This window comes from Phocoena sinus, chromosome 20 (genome assembly GCF_008692025.1).
Source record: "Phocoena sinus isolate mPhoSin1 chromosome 20, mPhoSin1.pri, whole genome shotgun sequence".
NCBI classification, from domain to species: domain Eukaryota; kingdom Metazoa; phylum Chordata; class Mammalia; order Artiodactyla; family Phocoenidae; genus Phocoena; species Phocoena sinus.
Genome location: NC_045782.1, coordinates 34445058 through 34453136, shown reverse-complemented (window position 1 = coordinate 34453136; position 8079 = coordinate 34445058).

Here is an 8079-nt window from a genome sequence, read left to right as displayed (position 1 = left end):
CCCCAGCGAGGAAGTGGGGAAGCTGTGACTCTGGCCACAGAGGTAGCCCTCTTCGCATCGCACTACACTACCCGCCTCCCACACTGTCCCAGCCCAGAAGCAACCCCCCGAACACACCACATCCCCGCCGAGCACACACACGTGCATGTAACAGACACAGAAAAATGCTACTCACGATGCACCCCCATGATACAGGCTAAGAGTTACCTGGCATTTTCTGTATGCCAGATAGTAGCTCACTGAATGCCTCCAACAGTCCTGTGATGTAGGTTCTGTTAACATCCTCATCCTCATTTACACATGAGGAACCTGAGGCTCAGAGAGGTCAAGTAACTTGCTGAGGGTCACACAGGTAGGCAGTTGCAGAAGAGATTTGAATCCAGGCTCTCAGCACTACGCTACAGCCCATCCTCTATACTGACTGGGTACTACCCATTCAGCCAGTCAGCAGCCACTACTGAGAGACCTGTTGGGCCCAGCACTGTGCCAGGCCCTAGGCACACAGAGGTGAACAAAGTCCAGGTCCCCCCGGCCTCACCCACCTGCTCCTGCCAGTACCACATGGTAGATGGGGGCTATGTCCACTCTCGCTCTCCTTCCTTCCCAGACAGCGTCCCCCGCAGTGACCTAGGACATGTGAATCTTGGTCCTGGTTTGCATCTGACACCTAGTGAGGTGATGCCAAAGCCTGGATGGGAGCTCAGAGACAGGAAGATGGAAATGGAGTAGGCCGCGGGGCGCCGGAGCTCGGGGAGGGGGCATGGCCGAGGGTAGGGATGTCTCTGCTTCTATCTATTCTGTATCTCTCTAGCTCAGGTCTTCTCCTGACATCTCTGGCTGATTCTCTCCACATCCGTCTCTCTTTGTGTATCTTTCTGTCTCCTGTCTTTCCCTGTCCCTTCACTGCTTGTCAGCTGCTATCAGCCGCTGTGGAGACAACAGATAAGGGACTTGGGCACCCATCATCAGAGTGGACATCCATGTCTGAGCCGGGCCCACTTCCAGGGCACTCATCAGCTCTGTCCCAGGACCCTTCTTAGTGGTCTTCTCTCTGCAAAGGACCACAGTCTTCTTTTGCTCAAGCCTTCTAGGCTCTTCCTGTCCATTGTCCGAAGACCAGTCTTGATATCACCAGTCTGCATGTCTAAGATGTGACCTGCCTCCCTCTTCTCCCTGGGGGAGAAAGCAGTATCCCTCCCATTAAAGGTAGGAGTACGTCTCCTTGTTCAGACTTAGGGCTCCCTGAGGACAGGGACTGTGCCTCTCCACAAGATTGGGGTTCCTTGAGGATATAACCTGTGTTTTCCCCATCAGTGGTCCATAGGTGTTGGAGGTCTCCAAGGAAGAAAGGATGGAATTATTTTACTCATAAATTTGAATTGCAAAATTAAGATTTTCACTGCAGTCCCATTATGTTCTTAGTAACTGTCACATTCTTCAACATTGTACACGATACAAGGTTTGAATTCGGTTGATCAATCTTGGCAGTTTGTCTCAGGCAATATGTTTTTAATACCCTTTATGGGTTTTTGGTTACGAATTTGTGATGTGTAGTGTCCTCAACTCAAATAAGTTAGCGGTTCAAAAGTGGCTTATTCAGCCGCATAGCACAGGGAGATCAGCTCGGTGCTTTGTGTCCACCTAGAGGGGTGGGATAGGGAGGGTGGGAGGGAGGGAGACGCAAGAGGGAAGAGATACGGGAACATATGTATATGTATAACTGATTCACTTTGTTATAAAGCAGAAACTAACACACCATTGTAAAGCAATTATACTCCAATAAAGATGTAAAAAAAAAAAGTGGCTTATTAAAGCCGAAGAAAAGTGATGAAAATAGTAACCCAAATACTACAACTGAGAACAGGGTTACAAAAGTAAATAGTGAAGATTCTGGTTCCAAAAAAAATGTAAATCTCTAAGAACTCAGACATGTATGATGATTTCACACAAGCAACTGAGAAAGAAAAGTGTAACTAGTATGATGTTGAATTACCAACACTGGACTCCATCGGACTGGCTATCCGTCCCATCGTAATCCCCAGCGCGTTGTGTGTTATGAAACTTTGTCAAATAGTGGCATAAAGCCATGAAGCCTTTCACATCATTTTCAAACAAAGCACAGTGACCTTTCTGGTAAACCATTAGAGCCTTCTTTTTTTCCGGAGCAGAAGTAAAATAAGCTTTCCAGGACAAAACTGATGGATTTTTTTCCCCACTAAAGGCAGGAAGAAAAACAAAACTACGTAGGCAGCATTGAAAATTGCATTCCTCTCAATAAAACACAGATACAAGTAACACTATCTGAGAAGCTTGTAAAACAGCTGTGTTATTAATGACACACATTTTTCTCAGAGAGCATGCAGAGCTAGCTTTTGGCAAATTTCCTTCATCAAATGGCAGTGTTGGGCATCACATAGTATCAATGGCATGCATTATGAGAAAATAGTTTGGTTTTAATAAATCCCTCTATTTTTTAAAATAAATTTATTCATTTATTTTATTATTTATTTTTGGCCGCACTGGGTCTTTGCTGCTGCACGTGGCTTTCTCTAGTTGCGGTGAGCAGGGGCTACTCTTCGTTGCAGTGCGCGGGCTTCTCATTGTGGCTTCTCTGGCTGTGGAGCTCAGGCTGTAGGCGTGTGGGCTTCAGTAGTTGTGGCTCGCGGGCTCTAGAGCCCAGGCTCAGTAGTTATGGCGCACGGTCTTAGTTGCTCCGTGGCATGTGGGATCTTCCCAGACCAGGGCTCGAACCCGTGTCCCCTGCATTGGCAGGCGGATTCTTAACCACTGCGCCACCAGGGAAGTCCAAGTGATCATTTTGTGAAGCATGATATGCATTGAAAGGATTGTTTGGCAATCACCACTGAGGGAGCATCAGGAAAGGCACTCCTCCAAGGATGAAAGAAGTTGTTCTTGAAAGCCAATTCCTATCTGTTTCCTGAACTTTCACCAGCATTTTGGCAATGCCAGCTATTGCCCCCCAATATCCCTTTCCACTTCTCTCTCACAGTAATTGTATTCCCAATTTTTAGCTGGATACATGACCCCTCAGAATAAAAACTACATTTCCCATCCTTTCTTTCAGCTAGACGTGGTCATGCAACAATGTCTGGCCAAAGGGATGTGAGCTGAAGTGTGACTTTCAGGTCCTTATAGGGACATACCTTTCCACCCACTTTCCTCCAGCTACTGCCTGGAACCTCATGTCTTGGTGAGCCAGCCTGGAGCATGCAGATGAGGGCAAGTCTTAAGGTGACAGAACAGCAAGACAGAAAGAGCCTGGGTTTCTGGACAAGCTAATACAGAAGAACCACCTTCCTAGCACTGGACTACTTGTCTCTGGACTTTTAGATGGAAAAGAAATAAATTCTGTCCTGTTTAAATTACTATTATTCTGGATCTCTGTCCTACCCAATATAGAGTTGAGGGAAGTACTAAAAATTGTGACTATGATCCAATCTCATTCACTGAGAATACTTCTCAGCAACCTATGCAAAGACAAGGACGGCAAGTTCCAGAGCCCACTTTTCCACCCTAAGATAGTCTAGCTGTGGAAGGAAAGGGTTCCCACGAGGAGTTTTGAAAAGAATGATGAGATAAAGCCATTTTTCATGGCATTGATAATGCCACTCGAGACCACTTCTAAGATCTTATATGTCCTGCTCAGATGGCAGTGTGTTCAACATCTGTATTGCCCAGAAATCACCAAATTATTACATTTACTGATGAGTATCAAGTTAACAGAATTTCTTAAAACCAAACTGCATTGTGACTGCTCCATTATGAGAGTCTGATTCTTTCTTAACACTTGGTGATTTTTGTTTCTGAGCAGGAGAAAGGAATCAGTGACATATTATTAAGATTATTTAAAAACCACATCCAAATATTACATCAGAATTTAAAGAATTCTTTCCAGAGTCAAATTCAACCAAAGAGAGGATTATGGCTCTGTTTGTCAACCTCTGTCTTTCTCAAGGTGATATAGTCTTGTCTTCTAAATTTTGGAAACTTTGTACCTGTTGACCTAGTGTCCAAGAGAGTGGAAAACAGTCTTCAAGGAGAAACAGCTCTGTGATTTATAGATTCTTGTTTGGTTTGAATCCACAACCATCTGACAGCCACCAAACATTTGCTGCCATTTTTAATGACCTATAATTGTGGTTTAGGATTTTCTAATTTCTAAATTAGAAAAGAAATTGACAGGATGTGAGAACTCATGCCACCTTATTGTCACACAGAGCATAGATACACTGGTGGAAATTTTCAGACAGTATCCTCTCTCACTGATAAGAAACATTTATCCTTCATATTACCTTTTTTAAAAAAATTTATTTATTTATTTATTTAATTTTGGCTGCGTTGGGTCTTTGCTGCTGCGCACGGGGTTTTCTCTAGTAACGGTGAGCAGTGGGTACACTTCGTTGCAGTGCGCGGGCTTCTCATTGCGGTGGCTTCTCTTTGTTGTGGAGCACGGGCTCTAGGCGCGCGGGCTTCAGTCGTTGTGACGCAGGGGGCTCTAGAGCGCAGGCCCAGTAGTTGTGGCTCACGGGCTTAGTTGCTTCGCGGCACGTGGGATCTTCCCGGCTCAAACCTGTGTCCCCTGCATTGGTAGGCGGATTCTTAACCACTGAGCCACCAGGGAAGTCCTATCCTTCATGTTACTTTTGCAAAGTTACATTTTGTATTATTTTAGAAATACAATGTTCTTTTAAAATTTGCTTAAACTTGGAGGTTGGTGTGTGAGCACAAGACCCATTAAGGGGTTGCTGATACTAAGAGTGTGAGAAACATTTTTCCCTATGGCCTAACATGGCTGCATTCCACAGCAGATAAAGAAATCCCTAAAGGGAATCCATGGTGGGGGGCAGGGACTAAGATCTCGCAGCCCTGCCTGTCCAGCGGAAGCCCATGTGCCAGCTGGACTGACCCTCCAGCGCAGCCTCTCCCAGATCCTGCTCACGCATTGTCCCATCTGCTCGACCCCAAGTCCGGTGTGGGAGTTATTAGCGTTCCCATAATAGGCACAGGACCTAGAAGCCCAGGGAACTTCTCTCCAAAGCCACCCAGCTTGTGAGGGAGCGTCTAGGACCAGAACCCAAGATCTTTTATGCCCCTCCGAAAGGCTCTTTCTTTCACAATTAAATGTTTGCAAAACAGCCTAAACTACAGAATAATAACCGCTACAGTTTGCGTGGGACTTACTGAATACCAGGCCCCTGCGTTCACATTGCCTCAGTCTTCACAACGGCCCTGTGAAATATACCATGTGAGCTATATCATTAGCTCCACTTTACAGATGAGAAAACAGATACAGAGAGGTTAAGTAACTTGCCCTCTGTCTCATCGCTAGGGAGTGGCAACATCTGCCTCAAACTAACCTCCGACAGGCAGGGGGCTTTTAACCCCCACCACAAACGGCCATCGCACTGGGCTCGGAGTTCTCCCCCCTCTAAAATCTCTCCATCCATGGCTCAGATTCGAGCCGCCGGCTCTTTGCCTGCCTCGCCACCTCTGCGGAGCCCTGCAGCAGCCTCCCTACTGCTCTCCCTGCCCACGTCCACCGCTTCTCCAAAAGGCCAGAGTGGCCTTCCGAACTCGTGCAGGCTCCTTCCACCCCGCTCTGCCCCAGGCGCAGTGGCACCCTCGCCTGGGCAGGACCCGAGCCCCGAGCCGCCTTCCTGGGCCCCGGGCTGAGTGCGTCGGGCTCCGCGCGAGTCCAGCCCCGTCAGCCCCCACCCCCGCCGCCAACTCTTCCAGGGTGTGACTCTCCCACGTAGACGTCTCCCGCCTCCGCCACGTGCGCCCCTCCCCGGCCGGTCACTATGCTCAGTCACTCACCCAGACCCGTTTTTCTCGGGGTCTAAAATCCCGGGCTTTTCCTGCCTGACCCCAGGCCCCCTTTCTCTGGCGTACAGTTCTGAAACGGGCGCCCGCCGCCCTCCAGGCCGGCCCTCTGGCAAGCTGCCCGCACCCACCCCAGGGGGCAGGAGCCCTTTAACTCTGATGCCCTTACAGGGCTTCGGAGGCACTGAGGTGCTTGGAGACCTTGGTGCTGGCCACTCCTTCTCTGCCTGGAGCATCCTCCCCTCCACCTACTGTCTCACTCCTACTCTCCCTTATGTGTCTCGGACGCCTCATCCTGCCCAGACTCACCTTGGGTACCTGCCCCCATCAGGGTTCTCCCACAGGACCCACACTTCCCCTACCAGAGCCCAAGCCCAGCCTGGCTGGTTGCTCTCCCCCATCCCACCCTGCAACGGAGCCCTGGCCTGTCATCTTCATTCTGGCTCCCAGCACAGGGTCTGGCCCAGAGTGGGTGCTCAGTGAAAATGCTACAAGTAAGTGGAGCTCTTGAGAGTTTGGGCTCTGGGCTCCAACTTCCAGTTCAAATCCTAACCCCTCCTTTTCCCAGCTGTGTGACTCTGGACAACTTACTTTCCTTATGTGCTTCAGTTTCCTCGGTTCTAAAATGGGGCTAATAATAGAACTTTTTCGTGGATTTTGTGAGAACTTAAAGCAGTACCGGCATAAGTAAGTAATTATTAGGTACTATATAGTTACTATTAACGGTATTTGTGTTGTTAGTTTGCTGTTTCCTAGGTATGTCTCTTCCACTAACAGCACACTCCTTGGGTGTGGGACGAGTCCTCACTTCCTGACTCCCCAGAGCCCTGCCCGAAGCATGGCGTCAGGCTGTCCCCTGGCTCCTCCCTGGGAATTGAATGTCTTCTGTGAAGCTCCCCTACCCTACCCCAACCAACATCTTGACCCCTGACAGTGCTCTCATCCTACTCCCCTCTCCTGAGGGCTCATGTGCCCCTGAAAGCCTGGCCCCCTCCTCATTCACTCAAGGGCAGTCCCAAAATCCAAAGGGAGAGATTCTGTCTTCTACCACACCTCCCATCCCTCAGCCCCTTCTCAGAAATTTCAGAGCTCAGAGAGCTCTGAACTTGGAGAGAAGAACCCTGTCCCCTAGTCTTGGCTCTGCCACTGAACAGCTGTGTGACTTTGGGCAGGTTGCTTTACATTTCTGAGCCTTACTTTCCACACCTGTGAAATGGGATTAATACCAGACCTGCCACCCTCATAGAGTTGTCCTGGTGCTCAACTTCACACACTGGAGAGAGGGTGCTTTGTAAACAGAGGCAGAGTGAAGCAATGCAAGTCACAGTTACCATGGCGTTGGAAGTGGGGATCAGAACCAGACCGGTAGGCACCTCTGGTTAGGGCTGTGCCAAGGGTGTGACCACTGGGCTCTGAGTTGGGAGCAAGCTGTTACAAGGTGGGGTTGGTTGGGGACAAGCCTAGTGACTACTGCTTGGTCATTGTGTCCCTGCCACCTGTTCTCACCACTTTTTCAAAAGCACCTTCAAGTACCCACCCCTGAGGGCCCCAAGATTCCTAGTGAATCCTGACGCTCAGAGGCCCCGCCATGTCTGTCAGCCACAACTCTCTTCCCCCTCCGCATCCCCACAGACTCCAGTCCAGCTGAATTAGGAATTTCCTAACATTAGTCATCGATCTTTCAGTTGCAAGTGCCAACAGCCTAACTCAAAGTGGCTTATGCAGAAAGTTAAATACATTTGGGTTATTTAACCAAAAAGTCAAAGTACAGCTGGATCTGTGGGCTAAAATGATGTCAGAAGGACTCAGTTTCTCTGTCTCTCACTTTTGCTTTTCTTTGAAATGGCTTTTTTTCCCTCTGGACAGTCTGGTTCCATGTGGTGGTCTCAGGCACTTCCAGGTTTATTTTCTAAAAGCTAAGCAACCCCAGGAGAAAAACAGAACCTCTTGCACGATAGTTTTAGAAAAAAATTATCCCAGTGTTAACCTATATTAAGCTAACTTGGCCCTTCCCTAAACCAACGACTGTGGCCAAAACGATGAAATGTGCTGATTGACCTGGGTACATGCCCACACCAGTGACACATAAACCAAGAGCTGGGGAGGGGCAGTTCCCCAAAATAAAATCTGAATGCTGTTTTTGGAGGAAGGAGGGATGAATGCTAGGGAAGGCAGAAACAATGGATGTCCAAAACATTCCACCCCTTGGCTGGTAGCATATAGACACGCACATAC